Source organism: Rhinatrema bivittatum, chromosome 3 (genome assembly GCF_901001135.1).
Source record: "Rhinatrema bivittatum chromosome 3, aRhiBiv1.1, whole genome shotgun sequence".
Taxonomy (NCBI): Eukaryota; Metazoa; Chordata; class Amphibia; order Gymnophiona; family Rhinatrematidae; genus Rhinatrema; species Rhinatrema bivittatum.
This window is the reverse complement of record NC_042617.1, coordinates 277,709,252-277,727,820: the sequence shown is the minus strand read 5'-3', so window position 1 is coordinate 277,727,820 and position 18,569 is coordinate 277,709,252.

Genomic DNA, 18,569 nt, shown 5'->3' with positions numbered 1-18,569 from the left:
TCGGAGCGCACTGTCAGCCTGCTCTGGACGCGTGTTTTCCCTTACCCCTTATTCAGTAAGGGGAGGAAAACACGCGGCCCACCCGGCACCTAATAGCGCCCTCAACATGCAAATGCATGTTGATGGCCCTATTAGGTATGCGCGCGGGATCCAGTAAGTAAAATGTGCAGCCAAGCCGCACATTTTACTCTAAGAAATTAGCGCCGACCCAAAGGTCATGGCGATATTAAGTCGGAGGTCCCCAAAAGTAAAAAAAAAGTAAAAAAAAAAAAAAAAAATTGAATTCGGCCTGTGGCTGTCGGGCCGAAAACCGGACGCTCAATTTTGCCGGCGTCCGGTTTCCGAGCCCGTGGCTGTCAGTGGGCTCGAGAACCGACGCCGGCAAAATTGAGCGTCGGCTGTCAAACCCGCTGACAGCTGCCGCTCCTGACAAAAAGGAGGCGCTAGGGACGCGCTAGTGTCCCTAGCGCCTCCTTTTCTCCGTTTTTCCCGCGTCGCCTAATTTGCATACTGAATCGCTCGCACTGGCGAAGGGCCGGTGCGCGCGCCGGGAGAGCGGGCGTTCGTCCGCTCTCCCGCGGTCTTACAGTATCGACCTGTATGCTAGTTACCTTGACCATGTCCTCTGGCAACAGCTGCCATAACTTGACAATGGGCTGAGTAAAAAAAAAAAAAAAAAAAAAGTGTGATTTGTTTTTAATAATATGGGCAGTTGATACTGATGGCCCCTCCCCTCAGCTCCTTACAGCATATAACAATAACCAATAACACTCACCACAAAATTGGAGTTAAACAAGGCCACCGCTATTGCTAACAACCAATAAACAGACACCAGAGCCAAATTGTCATCACAAGTGCCCCACCCCCGGAAGCATCTGCCAAGCCCCAGCATGACGACTCCTTCGCAGGCCACCAAACCTGCAACTCTCCAGTGGTCTCCGGCAGCTACGCAGGGACCCCCACCACAGCCCCCAGCAAGGGGTCCCCAATTATGTGCTGAACCCAGTCACATGAAATTAAGCCAGAGACAAGAAAGTCTGCCACCTAGCGGCTTCCTATCTCTACACCCCGCCCCCACGAGTAATGGCGCTGGTAATTCCGCCACAGGGAGAGGGCTGTGTGGTTGTATCCACATGGCCCTCTTCCCCCCCCCCCCCCCCCCAAACCAAGCTGTGGCCTAAACAATGTGAAAAACATATTCCAAGGCCTCCTGTATAGAATTAAGGAAGAGATCCTTACCCACATCCGAAAGGTGAACCCCGTGCTTTCCGTACAGGCCGGAACACACATCCCAGGACCAAGTATGATGAACCTGTAACCCCCCATTGCCTCGACAACCAAGACCCAACCTGTTTATTCAGTTTAATTCTACTGCGGCCCCCAAATCCTTTGATTCAAACAAAGAGGCCTTGGAATAATATCTGACCATATCAAAATTGTTTCTGGCAGCCACAGTAACAGCACAGCCAGATCCTTTTGAACTGCATCCAACAGTTGCCTGGAGGACCAGTCCCCCAGGTCATTGCTTCCAAGATGAATGAGTAGAACCTCCGGAGATGGCCACCTGGACAAGGAAGACTGCACGAGAGGGAGTAGCTAGTTCCATCTCATTCCACGTTGACCCAACCACTTACCCGGATTCCGTGTCGTTCAAAACTCAGGAGAGGGCCGTATGGTCTCTTTTCGGCCCAGCAAAGTGTCCACTGCTCAGGTTGCTGTGAATCTGGAAAAACAGATTGGCGCAGCAAGCAGACTATAACACAGCACATTTTAACATTTGCCAGGTCTCACATAATGTAGCAAACGCTCCCGACTTCCAACGGCCAATGTGATGAATTATGTCGCTGGACTGGCCAGAATCCGCAGCTGAAGTTGCTGCCCCGATCCGGAAAAAATGAGTCCCGTAATGACCCCCGCCCGCACCCAGTGCAGCAAGTACGTTACGTAAGACCATAGTAAATTGATACTGCCAAGCATGTAGCAGATAGATTCAGGACCAATGCGTATAGTGTGCTCCTGTTAGCAGTTGGAGACGGAGTCAGATTTCTATCTGATGTCAGCACCAGCACATATTCCCGTGCAGGAAGCTCTGCTCTTCAGTATTTTCCATCTCCATAGCAGTTTGGGAGTCTATACACTCTTGCTCAGTGTTAGAGTATTAAAACCAAAGAAGAAAGAAAATTCCAAACTGTTATGGTTTCGAGGTGTTTGAGTGGGTTCTTGGGTACTGAGGGAGATGACCAAGCCCACGGGAAGAGCCCCGTGGGGAGCCACAGTACTGGGCCAGACTCAGGATGCACAGAGTTTTTTCTTTTATTGTACAGCTTGTGTATACCACTAGAGGGCAGTAGTGAGTTGATCCAGAGGTAGCAGTCCAGTGACCCTTGACAGAGGGAACCCGTCTCCCAGGATGGTATAGGGATATCCAGGAGTAGGTTTCCCAGCACGGCAGAGCTGTAGATGAGATAGACTGAGAATTAAATTACTCACTAGATGGTAGCTGTAAGGTTGATGATTCCACCAGGCAGAAGTTGATGGTAACAGGCAACGAGGCAGGGAGAACAGGCCCTCGAGGAGTGAGCACCTGATCCCAGTAAGCACCTGAAAGGAAGCAGAGGGCCCCCGAGGAGCGGGTACCCAGCTTAGAATATACCCCGAAGGGCAGAGAGGCTTCTGGCGGCAGCAAGGAAGCGGCAGAGTAGCTTAGACCGGACGAATCCAATCCTTGCTAACTCAATGAGCTAGCAAACAAGCGTAGGCTAAATACCCGGATGCCGTGATGTCACTCGAGGGGACAACCCGAAATTCCTGCCATGACGTGGATAAAGATGTGGGTGGCGTGCGCGTATGCGCGCGCACCCTAGGAGGCCCTTAGGAGAAACATGGCGTGAGGCTTTGCCATAGCCATTTTGGGGACGCTGGAGGACACGGCTTGCAGACGCGGCGGCAGCCATCTTCCCAAGGCTAACGGGGAGAGAGAGAAAAGGTGAGGCGCAAGGGTCGAAGCCGTCTGAGACCGACGGAAGCAACACAAACAAAGAAGAAATCTTACCTCTCCAGACGAACCCCACTCTCCTGCGGTGATACCTAAGGATCCCTTCCCCAGTTGAGATTTCCTGAGGTGATTTCCGAGATCCCTCAGAGGTAGACCTCGGTCCAGTAGCCGGTTCCCGGCATGGACTTAGTCCCCGACAACGGGAGCGGCTGAGAGGCAGCAGGTGCAATACCGAGCACGGTGGTGAAGGTACTTCTCTCTCCCCCCAGCTGGAGTCTGCCCGGAATGAAACCGGGACACGCCGAGACAAGGTAAGGTAGAAAACTTTTTTCTAAGTCTCCAGTCTCTGAGGCACAGATCGCCAGCCGGCATCTGTACCATCGGGTTGATCAGCCCATGCCGGACTAGACCCCGATCGGGTACGAGGGTCCTCCCACGTGGAGACCCTCTGAGGTGGTCGCCATCTTGCTCGCGTGGTTGCCGACGCCATTTCGCCGCTCTGTCCACCTAATTGAACCGTGCGCACAGACGAGTCGGGCACACAGCTGCACGCACATCTATGCGTGCAACTGTGCCGGGCGCACAAGTTAAGGCCGTGCGCACAGCAGCGCGGGCGCATCTCAGTGAGCACGCAGCTCGGCCTACACGCACATCTTGGGCACACCCGGAGCGCATAGCTAAGCCTCCTGGCGCGCACATTAAATGCACAGATTGGAGTTTCAGTGACCTACGCACACAGCCATGGCACCACGGCCAAGAAAACCAAGACACAAGCCCTCTGCCCAGCCTGTGCCCGGCTCTGTGTCTACAGTGCGAGGAGGCCCTAGGAGAACCTGTACAAGGCCCTCCCCAGCCAGTACAGGAATACGGATCCACCAGTAGTACCGCGGACCTCTATCCCCAGCACGACCCTCCCCCAAACGGGGTCCCTGGGGAATGCAGCGTCCTTTAATCTAGACCCAGGATCCTTCTCCTGGGTAGAATTCTTTAAGGGTCTACACACATTTGTCCACATGCTACCGCCACCGATGGCACATACACACCTGCCACCAGAAGGACCCTTACCTCCCAGGGCCCTCCAGGCCTTCCAGTGATGTGCTCCCTCCAGCCAAAAACCTCAACATAGGGGACACGGACACCTCGGACGAGGATCAAGACTCCCTGGAGGAAGGGTAAATACCTCCAGGAATGGAAACTTTCCGAACCATGAGGCGGTTCTTCTCCAAGGACGAGATACCAGAACTCGTGGCTCGCTGCTTGAAGGAGCTCACCATCCCAGGCACATGTGCCAGAGAGGAACCAAAGATGAACCCTCTCCTAGAAGGGCTCCGTCAGGCCTCCCACCATTTCCCCTTGCTGCAAGCTGTACAACAGCTGATCAACTTGGAATGGGATGCCCCGGAGGCCAGTTTCAAAGGGGGCAGGCCCTGGAAGCCCTATATCCACTGGACCCTCAGCCAAAGATCTACTAGTGTTCCCCAAAGTGGACACCATGGTCTGCACAGTCACAAAGCGCACTACCATCCCAGTTGAGGGAGGAGCGGCACTCAAGGATGCCCAGGACAGACGTCTGGAAGCCATCCTTAAACAGTCATTTGACGTATCAGCTATATCACTACAGATTGCTGCCTGCTGTGCCGTGATAACACATGCCTGCTTATCCATGACCAGGAACGCCGCCACGCCTGTCGAAGCACTAGAACCAGCAGTATCCTTACTCATGGATGCGACCTCTGACCTGGTACGCACCTCAGCCAGGGGTTTGTCTCATCCTTAGTGGCAGCCAGAAGGCATCTCTGGCTCCGACGTTGGTCAGCCGACGCGACTTCCCAAGACAAAACTCACGAGAATGCTCTTCTCCTGTTCGGAAGCGAACTGGAGAAGTTAGCCGACAAATGGGACAAATCCCCAGTACCTCGGCTACCAGAGGACAAGAACAAAAGAAGCCAATATCCCTCTCCCCGATTACCTAGGAGCAGAGGATCATAGCGCTTCAGACGCTACAAGAGTACATACCAAAGCCCCTTGCTCCACAGGCAGGGGCCAGTCCTTTCAGAACAAAAACAACAAGAGGGAAGCCAGCTCTGGCACAGGCATCAACCGCACCCCACAATGGGAATCAGCCGACCCATCCACAGGCAGAAGCCATAGGGGGCAAGCTTGCCTTATTCTACCAAAGATGGGTCGACGGATAACATCGGACAAGTGGGACCTAACCATCATTCGAGAGGATACTATCTGGACTTCCGCAGCATCCCTCCGGATAAGTTCGTGAAATCTCCTTGCCACGCACTATCCAAGAGGACGGCAGTGGAAACCACACTGGTCAAATTACTCACCCTAAAGGCCATAACACCGGTGCCCACGCAACAACAAAATACTGGGCACTATTCCACCTATTTTATTGTCCCCAAAAGAAGGGAACATTCCAGCCCATACCGGACCTCAAGTCGGTCAACCGCTACCTGAGGGTACCACACTTCCATATGGAGAACTCTGCACTCGGTCATAAGGGCAATACAGCCGGGAGAATTCCTACATCCTTGGACCTGTCAGAAGCCTACCTGCACATCCCAGTCCATCACAAGCATCAGCGCTTCCTATGCTTCATGATCCTGGACCACCACTACCAGTTCCCGGCGCTACCCTTCGGGCTAGGCCACAGTCCCCCGCATATTCACCCAAAATCATGGTGGTAGTGCGGCAACACTGAAGAAGAAGGGAATCCTCGTACATCCGTATCTGGACGATTGGCTGATCAGGGCAAAATCTCCAGATGAAGTCATCAGGCGACCACCAGAGTCAAGACTCTACTGGAGAGCCTCGGGTGGGTTGTCAATACAAAAAAGAGCTGTCTGCAGCCCTCCCAATCTCTAGAATACCTGGGAGTCCAGTTCGACACCAAACAAGACAAGGTCGTTCTTCCCCCTACAAAGAGAAGGAAACTGATGAACCAATTGTGAAACCTGCTAGGAGGTCCCCGCCCCAAAGTATGGAACTACCTCCAAGTCCTCAGCCTCATGACTTCAACCTTGGAAGTGGCCCCTGGGCAAGAGCCCACATGCGTCCGCCACAGCTCTCCCTACTGGCACGATGGAACCCGATGACCCAGGACTACTCCGTTCGCCTCCAGTTCCCAGAGGAAATGCGGAACCAGCTCCAATGGTGGCTACAAGAAGACCATCTAAGCAAGGGAGTAAGGCTATCTCCACCAACCTGGGTCTTGCTCACCACGGATGCAAGCCTATAAGGGTGGGGAGCCCACTGCCAGGAACTGATGGCTCAGGGGCAATGGAACAAGGAAGAGTCGGGGTGGAACATCAACGACTGGAATCCCGGGCAGTCAGACTAGCCTGCCTACGATTCCGTCACAGACTCCAGGGCAAATTTGTCAGAGTCATGTCGGACAACGCCACGACAGTTGCCTACATCAACCACCAGGGAGGAACAAGAAGCCAACAGGTGTCCCTGGCAATAGATTCCCTAATGGCGTGGGCGGAAGAAAACCTACAAGGGATCTCAGCCGCCCAAATCGTGGGGAAAGACAAACGTCGCTGCGGACTACCTCAGCAGAGAGAGTCTAGACCCAGGGGAATGGATGCTGTCTTCCACAGCCTTCCAGTTGATAGTAAACCGCTGGGGAACCCCAGCCATGGATCTCCTGGCAACCCAGTCCAATGCCCGAGTCCCCAACTTTTTTAGTCACAGATGAGAACCACAATCCCAAGGGATCGATGCCCTCGTCCAGACCCTGGCCACAGGAAGACCTGCTGTACCTCTTTCCCCCGTGGCCCCTACTGGGCGGGATCATCTGCAAGATAGAACACCACAGGGGATAGTACTTCTGGTGGCCCCGGACTGGCCAAGAAAGCCATGGTATGCAGACATTGCGAAGACTCTTGACGGGGAGCCCTCTCCCCCTACTCCCACACAGGGGACTTGGCTCCAGAAAGGTCCGATCCTCCATGAAGACCCAACTCGATTCTCTCTTACGGTATGGCCATTAAGAGGACACGCCTGAAGAAGAGCGGATACTCGAGGGCGGTGATTGACACCTTGCTCCGAGCACGCAAGTTCTCTACATCGCTAACCTACATAAGAATATGGAGAATATTCGAAGCCTGGTGCAAAGACCACAACATCCTTCTGCGGACAGCCAAAATTCCCACGATCCTGGAATTCCTACAGGACGGCTTACAGAAGGGGTTGTCCCTCAACTCCATCAAGGTTCAGGTGGCTGCATTGGCATGCTTCGGAACCAAAGTGGAAGGCATGAGCCTAACATTTCATCGGACGTCCTCCTGCTTCCTGAGAGGGGGACAAGCAGATCTGTCCACCCTTAAAGTGGCCGGTACCTCTATGGAACCTCAATCTAGTACTAGACTTCCTAACGGGAGCTTCCTTCAGACCTATCCGTGGTCTGTTTCTATGACTACTAACCTTGAAGACTGCATTTCTAGTGGCAATATGTTCGGCCCGTCGCATCTCTGAACTTCAAGCACTATCCTGTCGGGAACCCTTTCTCAGATTCACACCGGGATCCATACAGTTATGCACTGTCCCTCCCTTCCTTCCAAAGGTGGTTTCTCACTTCCCTCTAAACCAAACCATTTCACTGCCATCATCAGACGAGCACAAGGGCTCGGAAGAATCTCGCCGTCTTCGCCACCCTTAACGGCGGTTAGACTCCTTAGTCCAATACCCGGAAAGGTCAGAATCCGTACAAAAGATAGATCACCTATTCGTCCCTCACAGCGGGAAGAAGTAAGAAGACGCGGCCTCACAGGTAACCATAGCCCGCTGATCAAAGAAGTACTCAAGGCGGCCTACGTAGAGGCGGCAAGCCTCCACCGCTCAAGTCAAGGCCCATTCCACTAGAGCCCAGGCAGTGACCTGGGCGGAAAACTAAGATGCTGTCACTCACCGAGATCTATCAGGCACCGACATGGTCCTCCATTCACACCTTCACCAGGTTCTACTGCCTGGATGTTCAAGCTCGGGAGAACACAGCATTCGCAAGGGCAGTAATACGTGGGCCACTGGCAGCCTCCCACCCAGCTCGGGAGTAGCTTTTGTACATCCCATTGGTCCTGAATCCATCTGCTACACGCTAGGAAATGGAGAAAGAAATTACTTACCTGATAATTTCGTTTTCCATAGTGTAGACGATGGATTCAGTATCTCACCCATGGCTGCCGCTATGCACGAAAACCTCGGGTGTCAATCCCGAGAGCAAGACAAACACGGATAAGCCACGCTTTCTTTCAGCTAGGACACCCATAGTTACCGGGTGTTAGCATTTCTCGGTTGCGGGCACTGCGGTCTCCAGCTATAGTCCCATCAACCAGTTCAGTTGCTCACATTTCTCAAGTTATTCAAGTTTTAAACAAAGTTAGCCAAGTTAATCAAATTATCCAGACATTACATATATATACACAATTACTTTGCACGGAGAATATGAAGAGCAGAGCTTCCTGCACGGGTATATGTACTGGTGCTGACATCAGATTGAAATCTGAATCCGTCTCCAACTGCTATCAGGAGCACACTATATCCATTGGTCCTGAATCCATCTGTCTACACTATGGAAAACGAAATTATCAGGTAAGTAATGTCTCCATTTTGTTAGGGGAGATCTGCAGGCATACACAAAAAATGGGATAGCGCCAAGAGGTCGCGCCATTAAGTAAGCCCGTACATTGGCCACTGGACAAGTAGCGAGTCCCGGGACACTAGAGAGGACCAGCCATGCTCCACTCCCAGACTGATCGATCTTGGACCGATGAATTTTGAGCCTCAGCCTGTTGCCCTCAAAGAAAACATTCTCCGCCCGCAAACCATTATGTTCCTGACATGTCCTGGAATGATCCACCAATTCACTAACACAAAACGCCCCGAAAAAGGCAGAACAAAGGCAGCCCGGAATAGGCAAGCTTCAAACAGAGAGAAACAGACTCCTGGCAAACACTCCCACATTTGTAGTAACATGGAGTGGGTAATAGACTACCTATTGTCACCATGCTTAGGCAAGCGACGCGACCACCCCGTCAATAAGCACCTCAACAGAAAGCTTTCTGAGGGATTACTCCACCCATGCGCTTTGAAAAAGAAGGCCAATTCTGAAATGTGAGAGGCCAACGAGGACTTGGACAAGCCCGCCTCCATGAATGAAGTGATGTAGTTAGCGAGCAACTTGTCCGCAACAGGTCCCCAGGACCAACCATGAGCCGCCAAAAATCTCACCGCTTTTGAACACCCACACAGGTACGCCTTCCAGGTTGAAGGAGCCACCGATGACTTCAAGATCTTTAAAAATGGCGCGGGCCATCCAGTGCTCCTACCATGTGACAGGGGCCGGCCAATGGCTCGGGCGCAGCCGATAAACAAAACCGCGATCGGGCCGGATGAAAAAAAAAACACTATGTGAATCGGAACCGGAATCAGAACTGATTCCGGTTCCGATTCACATCTCTATCCGAAACTGCTCCCATTTGAAACGAGAGAGTCAGCAATTTTGTTATCTACTCCAGGAACATGCTTAGCAGAAACCATTGCATTTAATTGCAGACAGCGTAAAACAAATTTGCACATCAAATAGTCAATTAACACTCATTTTGTGGATAAATTGTTGATAACCTGTACCACACCTAAATTATCAGACCAAAATACGACCCTCCTATTGCGTAACTGTTCACCCCAGATTACCAGGGCAACTACATTTGGGAACAGTTCTAAAAAGGTAATGTTTCTGGTCACCTCAGCAGCAACTCAGGAATCCGGCCACGGAGATGCACACCACGCCCCCTTACAATAAATACCAAAACCGACACCCCCTACCATGTCTGAAAATAATTCCAGTTCGTGATTCGACAGAGACTCCGATTGCCACATCGACACTCCATTAAAGTCCTCCAAAAAGGCATTCCACACTTTGAGATTCTCGCGAATCCGGTGTGTAATCCATATTCGATGATGCCGCTTCTTCACACCTGCCATTGCCTTAGCGAGGCGCCGCAAGAAGACTCATCCAATCGGAATAACCCAGCAAGCAAAATTCAAACTGCCTACTAGAGACTGCATTTGACGAAGCATGAGTTTCTCTGCTCGAAGCGCCTCGGAGACCAACGCACACAATTGTTGAACTTTTGCATTCAGTAGTCAAGATACCATAGCTACCGAATCTAATTCAATGCCCAAGAACACCAAGGTAGTGGAGGGGCCCTCTGTCTTATTTGGAATTTGGAATTCTGAACTGACTCGCGACTTCAAAAAAGGTATACAAGTGTCGGAAGTAGCTGGACCTACAAACAGAAAATCATCAAGATAATGTACCACTCCTCGAACCCCGCAGACTGCTTGGTCACCCAATGTATGAAAGAACTAAAAAGCTCAAAATATGCACAGGAAACCGAGCAACCCATGGGCATACACTTGTCAAAGAAGTATTGACACCTGAATTGAAAACCCAATAGTGGGAAATATTGGGATGTACCGGAAGAGGCAAAAAGCAGACTCAATGTCCACTTTGGCCATCAAAGCCTTTGCACCACAACAATGTAACAATTGAATAGCTGAATCAAAGGAGGCATAATGAACAGAGCAGACTTGGCAGGGAATGAAATCATTAACAGAGGAACCTTCAGGGAAAGACAGCTTATGAATTAAACAATATTTTCCTGGCTCCTTCTTCGGAATCACCACCAACAGAGAAATAATCATTCTTGCAAAAGGTGATTCCAAAAAAGGACCCGCTATCCTGCCCAAAACTAACTCATCAACCAACTTTTGACAGACCACAGCCTCCATCCTACCAACCGATACAGAATTAGTACTTGAACCTTCGTGGACACCCACCACCGGGCTACGAAAACCAAAAGTAAAACCGTCACTTAACATCGCAGCGGCCCTACGCTTCAGATATACGCTTAACTAGGGAGCCATTCTCGCCGCTGATATGGGAGAAGGCGCTCTGCCAAAAGAGAAATTACTTGCGGGCAGCGGAAGATCCCGCACTCAGCTTGCGGGGGCATTTTGTGGCAGGATGACCGACTGCGCAGATGGAACATACCGTAAATGTTTGAATTTACAATTGGGTTCAAACATCCTGATCTGTTTAATCGCCAACTGTCCTGCTCTAGCAACTTGTTCACGAAAGGGCTGGCTGATCTGAGAAGGGGCCCTGACCATGCCATTGACTTTCTCCAGACCCAGACCTCTGCATCGCTCGACTACTCCGTTGTCTCTTTCCAGACCCAGACCTCTGCATCGCCTGACTACTCCGTTGCCTCTCTCCAGACCCATACCTCTGCATCGCTCAACTACTCCGTTGTCTCTTTCCAGACCCAGACCTCTGCAGTGCCTGACTACTCCGTTGCCTCTCTCCAGACCCAGACCTCCTCATCGCCTGACTACTCCGTTGCCTCTCTCCAGACCCAGACCTCTGCAGTGCCTGACTACTCCGTTGCCTCTCTCCAGACCTAGACCTCTGCATCGCCTGACTACTCTCGTTGCCTCTCTCCAGACCCAGACCTCTTCAGTCCTGATCTACTCCTTTGCCTCTCTCCAGACCCATACCTCTGCATCGCTCGACTACTCCGTTGTCTCTTTCCAGACCCAGACCTCTGCATCACCTGACTACTCCGTTGCCTCTCTCCAGACCCAGATTTCCTCATCGCCTGACTACTCCGTTGCCTCTCTCCAGACCCAGACCTCTGCAGTGCCTGACTACTCCGTTGCCTCTCTCCAGACCCAGACCTCTGCAGTGCCTGACTACTCCGTTGCCTCTCTCCAGACCCAGACCTCTGCAGTGCCTGACTACTCCGTTGCCTCTCTCCAGACCCAGACCTCTGCATTGCCTGACTACTCCGTTGCCTCTCTCCAGCCCAGACCTCTGCTTCGTCTGACTACGTTTGACTATCTCCATGATCAGACTTCAGCCTTGCTTGCCACAACTCCAGATTGCCGCCAGCCATGACTCAAGCTTGCTCTACGATGCCTCTTCAGCCTACATCCTGGACTTGGCCTATTCAGGCTTCGGCTTGCTCTTGCTCGGGCGCCCCCTGTCTGACTTTGATGCTTTGGCGCCCGAGTCTCCGGGACACTTCCTTGTCCAGTACCAGACTGTACCATCTCTCTACTGCTGTCTCTGGGATGACCCTGATCCCCCCGTCGACGACGACATACGGAGGCCCATGTAAGTCCAGCCAGCCCTGGCACCAAAGGCTCAACCCGCGGGAACAAGGGGTGGTATTGGTGAAGCGCCAGCTGGCCTCTGTACATCAGCCCACTTCGCCAGCCGGTGGGGACCCGTAGGCCCCTACCTATGGGTTGCATCAACCCTACCTCGGCCCAAGGGTCCACCTCCAGCGCAACATTTATCATCAATCTAGGCCATTTACAAATTTTACATACTTAAAATAAATTAAATAAAATACCAATACAAAATAGTATAAAACATGCAACATGAATAAGTGATTCTTGACCTTCCCCTCTAAACCCTCTTGCTGCTTAACTCTTCAGCCCTGTCTATTTATCTTTAGATTTTATAAGCCTCCTTAAGCCTGGTTTTTAGCATTTTTCCTAAATAGCTTATGCTCTCTCATTAGCTGTATCTCCTCCAGCACTGAATTCCAGAGTACTGATCCTGCCACTGTAATTTCTCATTCACACACATGTTCAAGCTAGCTTTCTTCACTGAGGCGGTCACTAAAAGACCTTTATTCATAGACCGTATGTTGCGTCCGTCGGTCCTCGACGGCTTCGCCCCACTTGTTGCACCCCTATCTCGGCTCCTCCCGCTTACCTGGGCAAGATGGCTACCACAGCGTCGTCAAGCCGACCTCTCTGGCGTCCCCGGAATGGCTATGGTGCAGCCGTACACCATTGCTCCTCCCAGGTACCTGCTAGGGTGCGCGCGCATGCGCAACCCTCGTCTAAGTATGCCCAGTGGCGCAAACCTCGAGGGCGTTCCCTCATCTGATGTCACGCCAATCTGGGTATATCTACTTCTCAAGATTGCTAGCTCATTGAGTTGGCAAAGGCTCGAATAGACTCGTATGGATACGAACTGTTCCTGTCTGCGCTACTCTGCTGCTTCCCTGCTGCCTGCAGGAAGCTTTCCTTCTGCACTTCAGGGTTTGCTACTAACTCGGGTACCCTCTCCTCGGGGGCCCTCTGTTCTATTTTCAGGTGCCAATCAGGGAACTGGTACTCGCTCCTCGAGGGCCTGCTCTCTCTGCCTCAGTGGCTGTACCTACGACAACTATCTGGTGGAATCTCATCCATAACAGCTAACACCGAGTGAGTAGTCTAATATCTCATCTGTCTCATCCACAGTACTCCTTGCTGTGGAACCTCCTGATGTCACCTAGGAGAGAAGGGCTCCCTCTGCCGAGGTCCCTGAGACTACAACTCACCACTGCCATCTGGTGGCTATCTTCAAGCTGTATAATAAAAGAGTTCAATTCCTGTGTTTTGTGTATAGAGTCTAGCCCAGTGCTGTGGCTCCTCACAGGGCTCCTCCCCATGGGTGTGGTCATCTCCACAGCACCCAAGGATCCACTAAAACACAGGTAATAACACCGTAATACCATTTGCGGCACATACCACTGTAATCTGGATCTCAACCATCCATTTTCCAGTGTATAGAGTACCTTATGTATTATTACTAACACTTTAAAATGGATTCTGGCAACCAATGAAGGTCCTTAAGTACAGGCATAATATGTTCATACCTCCCCACTCCACACAGTACTCTGTCCGAGGAATTTTGTAACAATGGCACTGATTTAGAGCGCTCTTCTGAATCTAATATTGAGGGTTCACTGATCCAGAACCCCACAATCAGGTGATACAGTTTGCCTGATTGTGGTTCAGTCCCAGGCATTGGTAGCACAGCTCATGACCATCCTTGAGGGACATTTACTGCAGATGCAACTCTGGTGATGGTAGATTTATTTTTGCCAGACATGTTGAAGAGGCAACATTTTTTTTTTTAAAGCCTTAAAAAGTGCTGTTGTGGTGCTGTAGACGTAATGAAGCACTTAAAAAGGTAAAGATGAAGAAAATATAGAGAATATCAAGATTTTTAAGGTTATAGAGAAAAAAATATCTGAAAAGACTGAATACATGTCCAGGCACTAGCAATAGAACCTTTTGCCTGCAAAATCAGAATGAATGAAAACATCACACCAATCAAAACAGAAGGAGCAAAGCTAGTGCAAGAGTATTAGGTACTCCTAGGTGAACCATATACCTACTGGCATCTCTAGACAGAATTATCTGGGGAGACAATTGGGGGGAGGGGGCAAACCTAAGTGACATTTCCACACATTGCGCCCACCCCCACAACATGGTCCCCTGCCTTTAAATTGACTATAAAAAAGACACAATTGGAAAAAGTCTCATGGGCCTTCTGTGCAATTTGTTTTACAAAGCTGGCCAGTTTCAACCTGCTAGTAAAATTACTATTACAATTATTTGATTGTCTCATTCAACCAATTCTATATGGACAGCAGAGTGAAGTCTGGAGCCTATGCATAAAGGTGCAGAATTTCAATATAAACTTTGCACCGCCAGTTCTGTAGCACACTCCGCATCCACAGAAATTTCCCCTACAACAGATCTTGGATGTTTCCCTTTACAACTCACCATACAAAATAAAATTTTAAAATTCTGGTGTGACCTCAGTAACAGAAACAAAAACACAAACACTTTCTACTGCCAGATACTTTGTGAAGTAAATCAAAACCCTGCAAATAAAGACACTCAATCTGTGTAGTAACCCAGTACTAACTCCCAGAATTTAAATAGCAACAACCCTACCTAGGAAAAGACAGCACTGGATCAATCTCCTATGTGGAAAGCACATCAGGCTGGACTTAAAGTAGCTACACACTAGCAGAATCCCTCACTTTGATCACACAGGCAGAACATAAATAGCCCCTCACCAACATACAGAATAAAGTGACTATAAATGGAAATGTGCAGCCAAAAACTGAACTGGAAACCACAACAATCCAGGCTATATATAAAAGAATAAATATTTCATAACAACTGATGAACTGAATATCCAAAATATCCTAACACCAATATTTCAAAACAGCAGACACATCAACACCACACAATAAATAGATAAGGATAAAAAAACATCCCTATCTCCATAACCTGGAAATGTTTGATTTATAGATTCCCTGAGATTGTTGTGGAGGAGGGGAGGGGACGGCATAGCCCTTTCTCACACACACAGACTCTCTCTCACACATACGGGCTGTCTCTCTCACACACACACACACCCGTACACACACATACACAAGCTCTCTCTCAGGGCCTCCCCATCTCTTCTGGGCCTCTTCTCCGGCTGTCAGTGGTATAGGGTCTGCTGGCAATAGCAGGATCCTGTCTCTCCTCAGCCACCAGCGGCATGGGGGTCTCCTGGTTGCTGTTGGAGTGCTTCTCTTCTTTTTCGGCTGTCATGGAATAGGGGTACACGCCAGCCTTCCAGGCCCTCAAATCTTCAGCTGCCATCGGGATGGGGGTCTGTTGGCGGTCACTGGGTCCCTCTTATTCTTCGACTGCCATGGGATGAGTTTCACAGTGGCCTACTGGTTCTCCTTAAGTTTGGGGAAACAATGCCTCCCCCTCAAACTCTGCCCATGATCATGGCTGGGTGGGCGGCAGCAGGAGTCACATTTAAGCAAATGTCATTTCCAGCTGCTGCAGGCCCTGCAGCAGCAGGAGATGATGTTGCTTAAATGTGACTCCTGCTGCCAGCTGTGAGACAAGGAAGGTGGATTTAAAGATCTGCAGCTGACAGCACTACACCTCTGCATCAGATTAGGCAGGGACGTGGTTTATCCCTGCCCAATCTGATATGCAAAACAGGTGTAGCAAGCCATTATTTTGGGGTGGCACTTGTCACCCCTTAGCAGTGCCTGTGCTTACAACCTTGAGCCTCACCTTCCCCACATTGCTGTCTCCACAAACAACTAAAATTATGCATTTATAATAACTGATTTTGCATGAAGAAGGACATTCTGAGTACAGTCTTCTAAGGAAAACGTAAGTCTGTTTATTTCTTTGTAATATGTTTTTATTTTGACAGTATATGTTTTATTCTGTAATCCTCCTAATATTAAACCAATTGGGGGTAAAATAACTAGCACGACAGAAATACAACAAACCCGAAAGTGAAAAACATTTGAAATAATTACGGTATGTGAAAGAAGACCATCAACCCCAAACTTTATCAGTAAAATGCCAATTCGTTACAGCTCTTCATTATAAATGTCTCCTGCATACTGTTTGTGATTTTTTTTTTTTTAATTATTGCACATAACATATACATCCACTAATAAATACTACTTATCTTCTTGTAGCCATATCACCTGACACAAGCCCAATGTTTTGTTTGCCTGCCTCAGGGGTATATTTTCAACAAATGTGTTTTTTCACATCCACGCAGGCTTACTGGGGTCCCGATGCTCTCTTTTTCAACCATTATTACACAAAATGATGTCACTGAAAGAACCAATCAAATCATAAATCCTGGGGAACCAATTACCGCATGCTCAAATTAAATATGCCACATTAGTACTTAACTACTGGCTTATTAGCTTTCAAATAATATTGGCTTGTTCTATTTCCTCTCTTCTTCAATATGTTTTCTTTGTGTGTGAATAATGTCACTAAAAGGATCGTAAACCCTGAGAAACCGATCAGCACTTAGTTAAATCCAATCTGTCATGCTAATGCTAAGATGATGCTGATGTCATTAATGCTTAAATGATACTGGCCCATTCTACTTCCTCGTTCATCCCCAGGGAGTAATCGACTTCCAAGTAAATAGCTGATATTGCTCTTTGTAATTCAGTAATGATGGTAATCATCCCTCTGTTCAGGAATGTACATTTGCTCAATAATGGACCAGCATAACTCACTGAAGACATGATTCTGTGATTTGCAATGATGCACTATTGGTATGTGCGCTTGACGTATTGAGGCAACTGTGGTGTTCTCTCAAGTGCAGGTGTATCGGATGCTTAGTGAGTCCTATATATAGTAATGGACAAAGACGCTGAATCATATTAATTACATTAGATGATTTACATTACATTACATTCTAATTACATTAGAAGATTTGCATGCACATATCGCAGTGTTTGCATGCACGATGAAAATGTGTCGCCTGACTGATGAATGAAGACTCTTTTTTAGCTACTGCTGCTCCAATGACGTAAGCGCATATATTGGCTCCCCTTGAGTGTGCAATTAAAGGTGTTTTTGAAATATAGAGTGCATTGATAATATATGCCAATGGAAGTGATAGCCACTGATTATGTACCATACTTTAAAACACATACTTCCCTGGTTTGTTGACTCTGTTGCATCTGTCAGTCTCAGACCTCTGTGCCTCACCTTTCTTCCTCCTCTCTCCTCAAGCCTTGGGAAGATGGCTGCTGCCATGTTTTCATGCCGCTCTCTCCAGTGACCCCGGATTGGCAACGGTGTTCGCCATGATATTCCTGAGGACCTCCTAGGGTGTGCGCGCACACGCCACCCATGTCTATATCCACGTCATGGCGGGAACCTCGGGGCCGTCCCCTCCGAGTGATGTCATCACATCCTAGTATTTAGCCTGCCCTTCATTTGCTAACAAACTGACGGGCCGATACAGTAAAGTGCGCTCCGATGGAGTGCACTGTTAGCCCGGGTTTGGCCGTGCATTTTCGACGCGCTAGCTTTACCCCTTATACAGTAAGGGGTAATAGCGCGTCGAAAATGCTTAATTTTGCTGGCGTTGGTTCTCGAACCCTCTGACAGCCACAAGTTCGGAAAACGGACGCCGGCATAATTGATCATCCGTCTTCCGGGCCGGGCCGATTTTAAATTTTTTTTTTAAATGTTGAGGCCTCCGACTTAATATCGCTATGATATTAAGTCGGAGGGTGTACAGAAAAGCAGTTTGCTTTCTGGCTCGCGCGCGAATAACAATTGGGCCATCAACATGCATTTGCATGTTGCGGGTGCTATTAGTTTCAGCGGGGGGGGGGGGGGGGGTTGGCCATGCGTTTATGACACGCTAGCTTTACCCCTTATACAGTAAGTCCATTATAAGTCCGTTATAGGTCCGTTTTCCGAACCCGTGGCTATCAAAAAGGAAGCGCTAGGGACGTGCTAGTGTCCCTAGCACCTCTTTTTACCGCGGGCCCTCATTTAACTACTGGATTGCGTGCCCAGAAGAGTGGCCTGGGTGCACATTGGGAGAGCAGGCGCTTGCCTCAGAGCGCCGGCTCTCCCGCTGATTTTACTGTATCGGCATGTGAGTTAGCAAGGATTGGAAAGGATTGGATTGCCTCCGGTCTAAGCTGCTCTGCCGCTTCCCAGCTGCCGCAGGTAGCTCTCTCTGCCCTTCGGGGTATTTCTACACTAACCTGGGTACCCGCTCCTTGGGGGCCCTTCTGCTCTATTTCAGGTACCTATCTTGGGATACCGGGTACTCGCTCCTCGAGGGCCTGCTCTCCCTAATCTGGTACCTGCCACTGAACAACAACTGCCTACCAGGACCTTCAACAAT